At 43.5% G+C, this 12,356-nt stretch overlaps 1 protein-coding gene across 2 annotated transcripts in view; it reads left to right on the top strand.

Moving 5' to 3' along the window:
- Positions 1–972: 972 nt before the first annotated feature.
- Positions 973–12,356, top strand: part of LOC131185490 (septin-2) — a 54,846-nt gene continuing 43,462 nt past the window's right edge. The window contains exon 1 of one of the 2 annotated variants that reach the window (XM_058157980.1): positions 973–1,076. The gene's annotated coding sequence lies outside the window, so the exon portion shown is untranslated. The remainder of the gene's footprint in view (positions 1,077–12,356) is intronic. The other variant, XM_058157979.1, reaches the window with a different exon arrangement.

Below are 12,356 nucleotides of genomic sequence, written 5' to 3'. Positions count from 1 at the left end.
CATCATTTGTGTTGTAAATGTTGTACCTTTGATGAAGGTATTTTTTTTCTTTTTCTTTTATGTACACTGAGAGCATATGCACCTAAGACAAATTCCTTGTGTGTCCAATCACACTTGGCCAATAAAATTCAATTCAATTCAATTCAATTCAATTCAATTCAATTCAATTCAATTCTATTCTATTCTATTTCCTGATTGCTTATTTGTACCCGATGACTATCATTAAGTGTTGTATCATTAAGTGTTAAATTTGTACCCTATGACTATCATTAAGTGTTGTAAGTGTTGTACCTTGATGAAGGTATCTTTTCTTTTATGTACATTGAGAGCATATGCACCAAGACAAATTCCTTGTGTGTCCAATCACACTTGGCCAATAAAGAATTATTCTATTCTATTCTATTCTATTCTATTCTATTCTATTCTGTTCTATTGACTATCATTAAGTGTTGTACCTTAGAATTCTTGATGAACGTATCTTTTTTTTTATGTACACCGAGAGCCTATGCCCCAAGACAAATGCCTTGTGTGTCGAATCACACTTGGCCAATAAAAAATTCCTATTCTATTCCAATTCATTACTAATTCAGCCATTGCATTGCCATGCAACACATTGCATGATTGCAAAAACGAAGAGAAAAATTAAAACGGCATTGCACTGAAAAGGTCATTAAATCTGGGAGGAGGACACCCAGCGCTTGAACCACGCACGAGTTCCCATTCCAAAAAAGCCACCCTCCTATTTGTTTATTTGTTTAAAAACCCCTCCCTTGATTTGCAAAGGGAATCGCCTTGCCAAGAGCAAAGATGTCCCCGGTAGCTTCGTTAAGGGGAGGAAAAAAAAAAAAGGATCACGGCCGCTCTAGTCCTCGCTTTCTATGACCACCCTCCCCTTCTTCTCCGAACCCCTCTCATTCATTTCATAGCCCGGCTCGGGACCATAGAGCGGAGAACGCTAGAAGGGCCCGCGAGGGCTTTGGCATACAAGCGGGCTCTGGGAGAGCCAATTCTTCGCCTCCTTCCGCATTTCTGGGGCCCAGCTGCAGAACGGAGCTACGGCTCGGGGCAAGGGCAAGGTAAGGGGGTGCTCGCCCCGGCTTTCTGGCCTTTCCCGGCGTGGGCAAGTCAATGCACCAGCGGCTGGCCAGGAGCAAGGTTGCCCGGCTTGCAGAATCAATGGATCTGTTTGCCTACGAGGTTGGATGGGTGGGTGTGTACGCGTGTGCGAGTGTCAGAAGCAGATATTAGGGGGTGGGCGTGCAAGAATGCAAAGGGGGAAAGATTGCACGGGGCGTCCTCTTTTGCATTGAGCATCCCTGGAGAATGCTTTCGACTTTCCCGTCTTTGCCAATCATTCGTTTTATTTAATTGATTGGTGGGTTGATTTATTTGAAATTAGGAAAGATCAAAGGTGCTTTTTTTTTTCTTTCCCAAAACTGGACCATCTGGGTTTTTTTGTTTTTTGTTTTCTTATAATAATAATAATATCAGAGTTGGAAGGGACCTTGGAGATCTTCTAGTCCAACCCCCTGCGCAGTCAGGAAACCCTACACCATTTCAGACAGATGGTTATCCAACATTTTCTTAAAAATTTCCAGTGTTGGAGCATTTACAACTTCTGCCGGCAAGTAGTTCCACTGATTAATTGTTCTGTCAAGGAATTTCTCCTTAGTTCTAGGTTGCTTCTCTCTTTGATTAGAGAGAAGCTGTTGTACCTTGTGTAACCTATTTTTTCTTTTATGTACACTGAGAGCATATGCACCAAGACAAATTCCTTGTGTGTCCAATCACACTTGGCCAATAAAAATTCTATTCTCTATTCTATTCTAGTTTCCACCCATTGCTTCTTGTTCTACCCTCAGGTGATTTGGAGAATAGTTTGACTCCTTCTTTGTGGCAACCCCTGAGATATTGGAACACTGCTATCATGTCTCCCCTGGTCCTTCTTTTCATTAAACTAGACATACCCAGTTTCTGCAACCTTCCTTCTTTCTATGTTTTAGCCTCCAGTCCCCTAATCATCTTTGTTGCTCTTCTCTGCACTCTTTCTAGAGTGGCGACCAAAACTGAATGCAATATTCCAAGCTTAAAGCTTAAAGGAAACTATAGAGTTGATTCTGGCTTCTTACAAGGGTGCCCGTTTAAAGCCCCTGAGTTTTATCTCCCTAATTTGCCGAACTAATGCCATTTGATGTGAAAAACCAAATGAAGGCACTTAAGGATGGGCGAATGAAAGTACTAGATTACCTCTACTATGCAAACACAATTACTGATGACCAAAAAAAAAATGCTTTTGAAGTACGGCTGTCCAGCCAGCTATTCTGAATTTTTGAACCTTCTTAACTCTCTTCTCTCCTTCACTTTTCCTCACCAGCTCCCAATCTATGCTCCCTTTTGCAATTCCAAAAGCATTTAAGGAATGCCATATCCATTCAGAACTTCCTGCTTCAGTCCCCGCCCACTTCTAAACTTTGGGATATGCAGCCTTTAGAGGGTTTTGCCAAAGAAGCGAATCTTTGACTTTTGCAGAGGTCCTTGCCGTTGTTTGAGAAAGAATTTTAAACCAAAAGTGACTAATTTTTTCTTCTATCTTGCCTTTAATGGGGTCTCTCTCCCCTTTCCAGTTTCCTGTAAAATGTCTGGTTTAGACATTAAGATAATAGCACTACTATTAATCTTCTCATCGTTCCCATCATCAATCTCTTTCCATTTATGACTGTATGACTGTAACTTTGTTGCTGGCAATCCTTATGGTTTATATTGATATATTGACCATCAATTGTGTTGTAAATGTTGTACCTTGATGAACGTATCTTTTCTTTTATGTACACTGAGAGCATATGCACCAAGACAAATTCCTTGTGTGTCCAATCACACTTGGCCAATAAAAATTCTATTCTATTCTATTCTAAAGCTGTTGACTTCAGGCAACCAGGTTTTCAAGACATCAGGATGGTTGGTTATCTGTGTTAAATGTTAAATCCCTTCCTAATTGCAGATGCTTGAAGGGATACAAGCCATTATCTAGTCTCCTACCATAGAATAACAGAGTTGGAAGGGACCTTGGAGGTCTTCTAGTCCAGCGGTCACCAACTGGTGGTCCGCGAGAAAATTTTGGTGGTCTGCAGAAAAATTATTCACATTTTTTATATTGCACTAAATCAGGGGTCCTCGAAGTAGGGCCCCTGGGATGGATACGTGCAATGAACGCTTGTGTTGCTGTAGAGAATCTCCCCCTTCGGGGTCTTTTTGTACAGGTTGGAAGGGACGCAGAAATTCCCTCTTGGGGTCTGCTTCAGCCTCCTGGTGTGGGGCTTTGGGTGAAGGCTGGAGGGAAGCGCCGCTGGTGGCGAAGAGCTGGAGGGCCTTGTTCCAGTGGGACAGCATCATGGCCTGGAACTGGCTGACCAACTCAGCCCGCTGAGCCTCCAGGCGCCAGTACCTGGCCTTGCACTCCCACAGGTCTTCCCTCTACTTGGAAAGCCTATGCTCCTAGTCCTAAGTGAGGTGTTCTGTTGAGCCTCCTTCTCGGTCAGATCCAATTTGAACTGAGCCAGCTGTTTTGCCAAATCTTTCTGGTGGTGGCTATTCAGCTCCAACAACTCCTTCCTGTTGGGGCCCTAAGGAACTCAGGCAGCCAGGTGAGGAGTGGATGAGAGGGGAAGGGCGTGTAGAGGCCGGTGAGATGCCCCTCCACATGAGTGACATCAAGTTGATCACGCCCACCCAATCACATGGCCACCTAGCCATGCCCACCCAACTGGTCATAATCATATTAGTGGTCTGCGGGATTTAAAATTATGAATTTAGTGGTCCCCGATTTCCAAAAGGTTGGTGACCCCTGTTCTAGTCCAACCCCCTGCCCAGGCAGGAAACCCTACACCACTTCAGACAAATGGTTATCCAACATCTGCTTAAAAACTTCCAGTGTTGGAGCATCCCAACTTCTGAAAGGAATAACAGGCACTATTTTCCGAAGTCCGTTTACTACTAAACTGGGGTTTGAAAATTGTATTAGTTTATCAGAATAAAAAACACAAAGGAAATGAACACAATGGGAGACTAAGGGCGGAAAAAAGAAGAAGAGAAAAGTGAGGGTGGGTTGAATGGAAAGAAAAGAAGAAAAAAAAGGCAATTTACTTCCAACTCTCTTTAGCACAATAGAAGACAACAGCATTACAATTTCAAGTCTTTATACAATAATATAAATAAAATATAAATATAAACCCCGGATGCTGTAGCCATCATAAACTCAGAAGGCACATTAATAAAATCCTTGAGAAAGACGGGTGGTTCAAAACATATGAAAAATAAATAAAATAAAAAACAGGAAGTTGGATCAAAAGCAGGTCTCCCTACATGGAGTCCTGTTTCTTTTAAAATAATAATAATAACAGCAGAGTTGGAAGGGACCTTGGAGGCCTTCTAGTCCAACCCCCTGCCCAGGCAGGAAACCCTACACCATCTCAGATAGATGGTTATCCAACATTTTCTTAAAAATTTCCAGTGTTGGAGCATTCACAACTTCTGGAGGCAAGTTGTTCCACTGATTAATTGTTCTCACTCTCAGGAAATTCCTCCTTAGTTCTAAGTTGCTTCTTTCCTTGATTAGTTTCCACCCATTGCTTCTTGTCTTGCCTTCAGGTGCTTTGGAGAATAGTTTGACTCCCTCTTCTTTGTGGCAACCCCTGAGATATTGCAACACTGCTATCATGTCTCCCCTGGTCCTTCTTTTTATTAAACTAGACATACCCAGTTCCTGCAACCATTCTTCATATGTTTTAGCCTCCAGTCCCCTAATCGTTTTAAAGCAGGGGTCCCCAACCCCTGGTCCATGGACGGGCCCCGGGCTGTGGCATGTCAGAAACCGGGCCACACAAACAAGCGAAGCCCCATCCGCGGGATGCAGGCAGCATGCAAAACCGCACCCCCTCCAGTCCACGGAAAAACCTCTTTCCGTGAAACTGATTCCGGCTGCCCAAAAGATTGGGGGCCGCTGTTTGACAGTGGTAGGAAGTTAGCACCCACCCCTCTCTTAGAAGAATGGGATATTTTAGGAAATATTAAAAGGGCAGAATATTTCCCCTAAAAGGGAGGCAACTCAGCAACTTTGTTATTTGTTAACTTTGTTAAGGCCTGAGCCCATCCATTCTACAGAACAAAGATCTACCACCTTCAGGCAGAGCCATTTTAATTGCCCTTCATTGCACCACCCAACAAGATTCAACCAAACTTAGCACACAGACAGCTTACAAAGCTAGCCATGACCTCTGACAGCAACCAATCAGGATACTCTTCCCGTGCCCCAGGAAGAAGTTCAAAGCCAGAGTGATATAAAACCCAGCATCTCTTCCCTTTTTTTCCGCCCAAGATCTCCAAGGCATGTGATCCTGTTCATTAATAAACCTTCTTTCCAAGCAACTTTATTAACACTCATTAAGTGTTGTATCATTAAGCGTTAAATTTGTACCCTATGATTATCATTGTGTTGTAAGTGTTGTACCCTGATGAAGGTATCTTTTCTTTTATGTACACTGAGAGTAAATGCACCAAGACAAATTCCTTGTGTGTCCAATCACACTTGGCCAATAAAAAATTCATTTCTATTCTATTCTATTCTATTCTATTCTATTCTTCTATTCTATTCTATTCTATTCTATTCCATTCCATTCCATTCCATTCCATTCCATATTTTCTTTTCTATTCTCTATTCCATTCTATTCCATTCCATTCCATATTTTCTCTTCTCTTCTCTTCTCTTCTCTTCTCTTCTCTTCTCTTCTCTTCTCTATTCTATCCCATATTTTCTTTTCTATTCTATTCCATTCCATTCCATTCCATTCTATTCCATTCCATTCCATATTTTCTCTTCTCTTCTCTTCTCTTCTCTTCTCTTCTCTTCTCTTCTCTTCTCTTCTCTTCTCTTCTCTTCTCTATTCTATTCCATATTTTATTTTCTATTCTATTCCATTCTATTCCATTCCATATTTCCTGTTCTGTTCTGTTCTGTTCTGTTCTATTCTATTCTATTCTATTCTATTCTATTCTATTCTATTCTATTCTATTCTATTCTATTCTACTCTACACTACTTTACTCTACTCTACTCTATTCTACTCTATTCTCTATTCTCTATTCTATTCTATTCCATATTTTTTCTATTCTATTCCATTCCATTCCATATTTTCTATTCTATTCTATTCTATTCTATTCTATTCTATTCTATTCTATTCTATTCTATTCTATTCTATTCTTCCATGAATCCAGTGTTTTTTCCCCCCACTTGGAACTGAACCCAGAAGGATATCTCTTCCAACAAGAGTAGAGACCAAAAAAAGAAAAATCAGAGGTTGCTAAACTACAAATCTTACTATAGTCAGTTGTCGCTGATGCGATAAGCGGTGCTGGGAATTGTAGTTTCAGCAGCATGTGGAAAGTTCCAGGCTCTCCACCCTGTTCAAGAACATTCATGGGAAATGTTTTGAGTACAAATGTTTTTGAGTGTTTTTGCTCAATCCATTGTTCGGAGAGAAGCATGAGTCTTGTTACAGAACCTACAAACGTTGTAAATATTTGAGTTGCTGGCCGAAAGGCTTCAGTAGCTAACACCAGGGTGCCCAGCCAAATATGTTTCTGAGATGGGCAGGCATGTTTCTGAGATGGGCAGGCATATACTATACATACGTTCACGGAAAGAATATTTTTCAAAAGATTCAGTCGCTGCAATTTTTGGCTTCTGACGTTTTCTTTTGCAGGCTTAACCTACAACATCATTTCAGTTTCCTGGTTTTTAGACTTCGCTAAGGGGTAATGAAAAAAAAAGGGACGCGGTGGCTCAGCGGCTAAGACGCTGAGCTTGTCGATCAAAAGGTCGGCAGTTCAGCGGTTCGAATCCCTAGCGCCGCGTAACGGGCTGAGCTCCCGTGACTTATTACTGCTTCTGCCAACCTAGCTGTTCGAAAGCCGTTCAAAAGCAGGTAAAAAATGCAAGTAGGAAAATAGGGACCACCTTTGGTGGGAAGGTAACAGCGTTCCGTGCGCCTTTGGCCTTGAATCATGCCGGCCACATGACCACGGAGACGTCTTCGGACAGCGCTGGCTCTTTGGCTTTGAAACAGAGATGAGCAGCGCCCCCTAGAGTCGGGAATGACTAGCACAATATGTGCAAGGGGAACCTTTTACCGTTACCTTTTTAAAAGTGTAATGCAGGATTTGGGCCACATAATGTCTCATGGAGAAGATGAGTTTGAAGGACTGGGGGAAATAAACCATGATTTATTCCGACCTAGATGCCTGCTTTTTTCCCTAGGTCCACACGGCATTTGTCCGAGGCATTTTTATTTTTATTTTTTTTTAATGCTATGAACTTGAACGCTTTATATAATATTTCATTTTGCTGTGGTCAGAGAGGGAAATCCTCAGATGCCAGCTGGTATATTTATTTTTTGGTATCCTGGAGTTACAAAGGAAATGAGTTGGCTTCCTTCCTGCAGGAGGCCACCATCCCATACTGGGATTCTGGCATGATAGCATCATCCAGCGGGGGTCGAGTTGGCCGGAATAAGACAGGCTGCCCTTGATTTTGTTGAACTTTTTTTTTAGTCTCTCAACACTCAAAAAGGTTGTTCTGCCAAAATCCAGAAGCCTCTTGGTACAAGACGTATAGTTCAGGAGTCATCTTTGAAGACCGGTGACTCATCAAGTTGCACAAGGCAAAATAGGTCCTGATCCAATTGGGGGTTATGAAGCAAACCATGAGTGTAAACCCACGTCTTCCATATCTTTTATTCCACTTGTTTTTGTTCGTGTATTACTTTATCCCGGTGGTCCCTAATCTACAGGCTGTGCCCACCCCCCCATACTGGGCCTTGAGCCCTTCAGAACCAGGTCGTGGAAGTAGCGGCTGAGCGTGCGTGTGCATGCACGAATCCCCACTTGTGTGAGTCGTGGCTGAGTGTGCGAGCGTGCGCGTGCCATTTGCACAAGCGGCGCGCCCACATCGCGTGGAAGCATCCCGTCACCCTCCCCGCCGAGCTGCAAAACTGAAAGAACTCTAAATAATAAAGGTAAACTCTAGAATTCAGGATTTCATATTAGGGGTGAAATGTTCCCGGTTCAGACCGGATCGCCTGATCCGATAGCAATGATGGCGGGTGGTTCGGAGAACCGGTAGCAAAAATCCCTGCCCGCTCCCCCCACATGCCCAGCTGAGTCGCGTGATCATCAGAGTTTTTTTTTTTTTTTTAACTTTTAAAAGCATTTTTCCTTCGGCCCAAAAAATGCTTTTAAAAGTAAAAAAAAAAACCCTCTGATGATCGTGCAGCTCAGCTGGGATCGTCACAGGAGCCTTTTAAAAGCACTTTTTTTACAATCTCTTCAGCTGAAGAGGTTGTAGAAAAAAATGCTTTTGAAAGTAAAAAAAAAAAGTTGGCCACACCCAAGTCACATTACCCCCACCCCCACCAAATCATGCCCAGAGAACCGGTAGTAACAAATTTTACATTTCACCCCCGGTTCATAACGCTATTTTTTTTTATTGCTTTAGAAAAGGCTGTTGGTTTTTATTTGGCATAACTAAAATGCTGAGACTATAACGTTATTATGTTCCCATAACTTAAGTCATTGCTTTGTTTCTTTTTTTATTATTATTTCTTTCTCTCCCTCCCTCACTTATCTCCTCTGTTTCCTTTCTTTTCCAGCTTTTCCATTGTTTTGATTTCTATTTGTATTTCATATTAAGAATCACGCACATACACAGTCAGAGAGACAGACAGACAGACAGACAGCCAACCACAGCTGAGCCCAAAATTTCTGTTGTTAAGTTAGCCATGTGTGAAGTGACCTTTGCCCCCTTTTATGACCTTTCTCACCACTGTTGTTAAGTGAATCGTTGCCGTTGATTAGTGAGCCGCATGGTTGTTAAGTGAATCCGGTTTCAACCATTTTACTTTGCTTGCCGGACTGTTCTGTCCCCCTCGCCTCAGTCTGAGCGATGACTTAATTAGCCGGCACTATCAGCTCTGGCAGCAAACTAGCGAGTGTCTGCCAAGTGTCTCTGTTATCTCTCTTGATGAGTCAACCAGGAACAAACAGTACTTCAGCTCTAGTTAAGCAGTTCATTTGCTTGCCACGAAGTGGTATAGCAGCCCTTGCTGTTTTTATATCCTGTGGGGTGTGGCTCCATGACTCAGCACTTCCTAGGCCTGCCCCACCCCTGCTTCTGTTGTTCCCGCCTCTCCTGCCTACGAAACCTAGGGTCCAGCCAGGCCTGATTGCCATCAGCTGGGTCTGCAGGCGTGGCCTGGGGGGGGAAGAGTCAGGGGACGGAGGCCTTGTTATCTCCTCCACCTGGCCTGTCTCTGGCTCCTGGAGCTGAGCCTGGAAAGCCGTTGCTCCCGAGGTAAGTCCTGATGGCCCTTCCCCCTCACTTTCCAAGTCACTTTCTGGCAGGGGGCCCGGCTCGGGGGGCGCAGACACAACACGGACGGTCGCAAAAGGGGATCATGTGACCCCGAGACATAGCAACCATCATAAGTGTGAACAGCCCAACTCGACACTCCCCTGGAAGATGCCGTCCCAGTATGAGGTGATGGCCTCTGCAGGAAGGAAGCCAAGTCATTTCCTTTGAAACTCCAAGTTTGATCACATGATCGTGGGGATGCAGCAAAGGTGGTCATTCTGAAAAACGGTCCTACGTCACTTTTTCCCCAGTGCCGTCGTAACTTTGAATGGTCACTAAATGAACTGTTGTAAGTAAAGGACTACCTGCGATTTCAAACTGCTGCTGAACGAATGTCTAAGAACTGTCTGTAATTTGGTTTTAGAAGTTTTTATACTTTTGCTCATAGGCGGCTGAAGAATTTTAGCCAAGTAAGCTGACTATGGGGACATAATGGATTCCTTCCCATTCTTAATAAATATTACTTAAGTATCAAAGAAAGTGAGGGGGATGCGGTGGCTTAGTGGGTAAGACACTGAGCTTGTCGATTGAAAGGTCGGCAGTTCAGCAGTTCGAATCCCTAGCGCCGTGTGATGGGTGAGCTCCCGTGACTTGTCCCAGCTTCTGCCAACCTAGCAGTTCGAAAGCAGGTAAAAAAAGGCATATAGAAAAATAGGGACCACCTTTGGTGGGAAGGTAACAGCGTTCCGTGTGCCTTTGGCGTTGAATCATGCCGGCCACATGACCCTGGAGACGTCTTCGGATGGCGCTGGCTCTTGGGCTTTGAAACGGAGATGAGCAGCGCCCCCTAGAGTCGGGAACGACTAGCACATAGGTGCGAGGGGAACCTTTACCTTTAAGTATCAGAGAAAGTAAAAAAAACAAAAAACCAACCCTTTAATTTTCTTGCTGGTTTTTTTGGACCAAAAGATTTTCCTTGATTAAATTACAAATATTTTACTTCCAACTCACAGTGCTGAGTGTCAGAACTTTTGGAACCAAAAAGGCTTCAGGTTGGCTACCATTCAGGACTTAAAGCAAATCTGATTTAACTATCCAGCTGACCTCCGGGAAAAATATCTGGGAATGAATCCAAAGACTACTGAAAGCTGTGTTTGTTCAGCTGCGGTGCTTTTGCTGCGTGTGTGTTTGTATGTGGGTGGTGGTCAGGGATAAGCGACAATCGAAAATGCGTTGGGGCTAAAATAATTGTCTTAATCGATCCCAACGAGATGCTGGAATGGGTTTGAAAAAATAAGCCCCATTTAATTGCTTGTTTGCTTTTGAAGGAAACTGTTTCAAAGCGTTTATTACAGAATAAGAGGAGCTGATACAAAAATGGAAGCGTTGGATACAAAAGTATTGGCTACAAAACCAAAATATTGGCTACAACAATGTTTGATACAAAGCAAAAAGCATTTGATAACGAAGCAAGAATATTGGATAGCGGAAATGTTTGATACGAAGCAAAAGTATTTGATACAAACCCAAAATGTGTTATTTTAAATTGTATTTATATGTTTGCTTTTAATTGCCTGTGAACCGCCCTGAGTCCTTAGGGAGATAGGGCGGTATATAAATCTGAAAAATAAATAAATAAATAAAATAAAATAAATAAATAAAATATTTGATGTCAAATTGGATGCCTCAAAGTAGAGTCCCGTTATCGATCTGTTTCACCCTTAAAATTCAGGATTAAGCTGTGCCGATTTAAAGGCTATTCCTTTTCTTTTGCCTACAGATAAACCCTCGACTTACAACGGTCCATTTAGTGACTGTTCAGAATTACAAAAACGGCACTGAACAAAGTAACTTAGGAGCGTTTTTCACACTTATTGCCATTGCATAGTCATGTGATCAAAATTTGGTCACGTGATCAAAATCCATGGCAACTGGCTGACTTGGCAACTGCCTGACTAGGTGGCTCAGTAGCTAAGACGCTGAGCTTGTCGGTCAGAAAGGTCGGCGGTTCGAATCCCTAGTCTCCTGCGTGAGCACGGGGTTGGACTAGATGACCTCCAAGGTCCCTTCCAACTCTGTTACTGTTACAGTTGCACTGACCCGAGGTCATGCGATCCCCGTTCATGATCTTCTCGACTGGCTTCCGACAACTGCTGGGGGAAGACCGATTCACTTAACAATACATTTCGCGTAACAGCGGTGGGGATTCGCTTAACAACAGTGGCTGACAAGGTCGTAAAATGGGGCAAAGCTCGCAACTGCCTTGCTTAGCAACAGAAATGTTGAGGCACCATCGTAGTCGTAAGCTGAGGACCACCCTTATGATGGGGCTCATTTCCAAGTAAAATTGTCCTGCGCTTCAGTCTGTTTCCTTCTGACAAGCAGCTAATTGCAGAAAGCTTCAATGGACATACCTGTATATAAGCATCGCTCGAAAGGACATCTGCATGTTTAGAGTTAGGACCTTGGAGGTCTTCCAGTCCAACCCCCTGGTCAGGCAGGAGACCCTAACCATTTCAGACAAATGGTTGTCTAGTCTGTTCTTAAAAGCTTCCAGGGTTGGAGCACCCACAACTTCTGGAGGCAAGTTGTTCCACAGGTTAATTGTTCTACATAGCAGGAAATTTCTCCTTGGATCTAGGTTGCTGAAGAGTAGAGTAGAACTGAGAGTAGAGTAGAGAGTAGAGGAACGGGACGCGCTGGCTCAGTGGCTAAGACGCTGAACTTGTCGATTGAAAGGTCGGCAGTTCAGCGGTTTGAATCCCTAGCGCCGCGTAATGGGTTGAGCTCCCGTTACTTGTCTCAGCTTCTGCCAACTTAGCAGTTTGAAAGCAGGTAAAAAATGCAAGTAGAAAAATAGGGACCGCCTTCGGCGGGAACAGCGTTCCGTGCGCCTTTGGCGTTGAGTCATGCCAGCCACACGACTGCAGAGACGTCTTCGGACAGCGCTGGCTCTTC

The sequence above is a fragment of the Ahaetulla prasina genome, chromosome 15 (genome assembly GCF_028640845.1).
Source record: "Ahaetulla prasina isolate Xishuangbanna chromosome 15, ASM2864084v1, whole genome shotgun sequence".
NCBI lineage: Eukaryota > Metazoa > Chordata > Lepidosauria > Squamata > Colubridae > Ahaetulla > Ahaetulla prasina.
The sequence above is the reverse complement of the archived record's forward strand: the minus strand, read 5'-3'. Positions and strand labels throughout refer to the sequence as shown.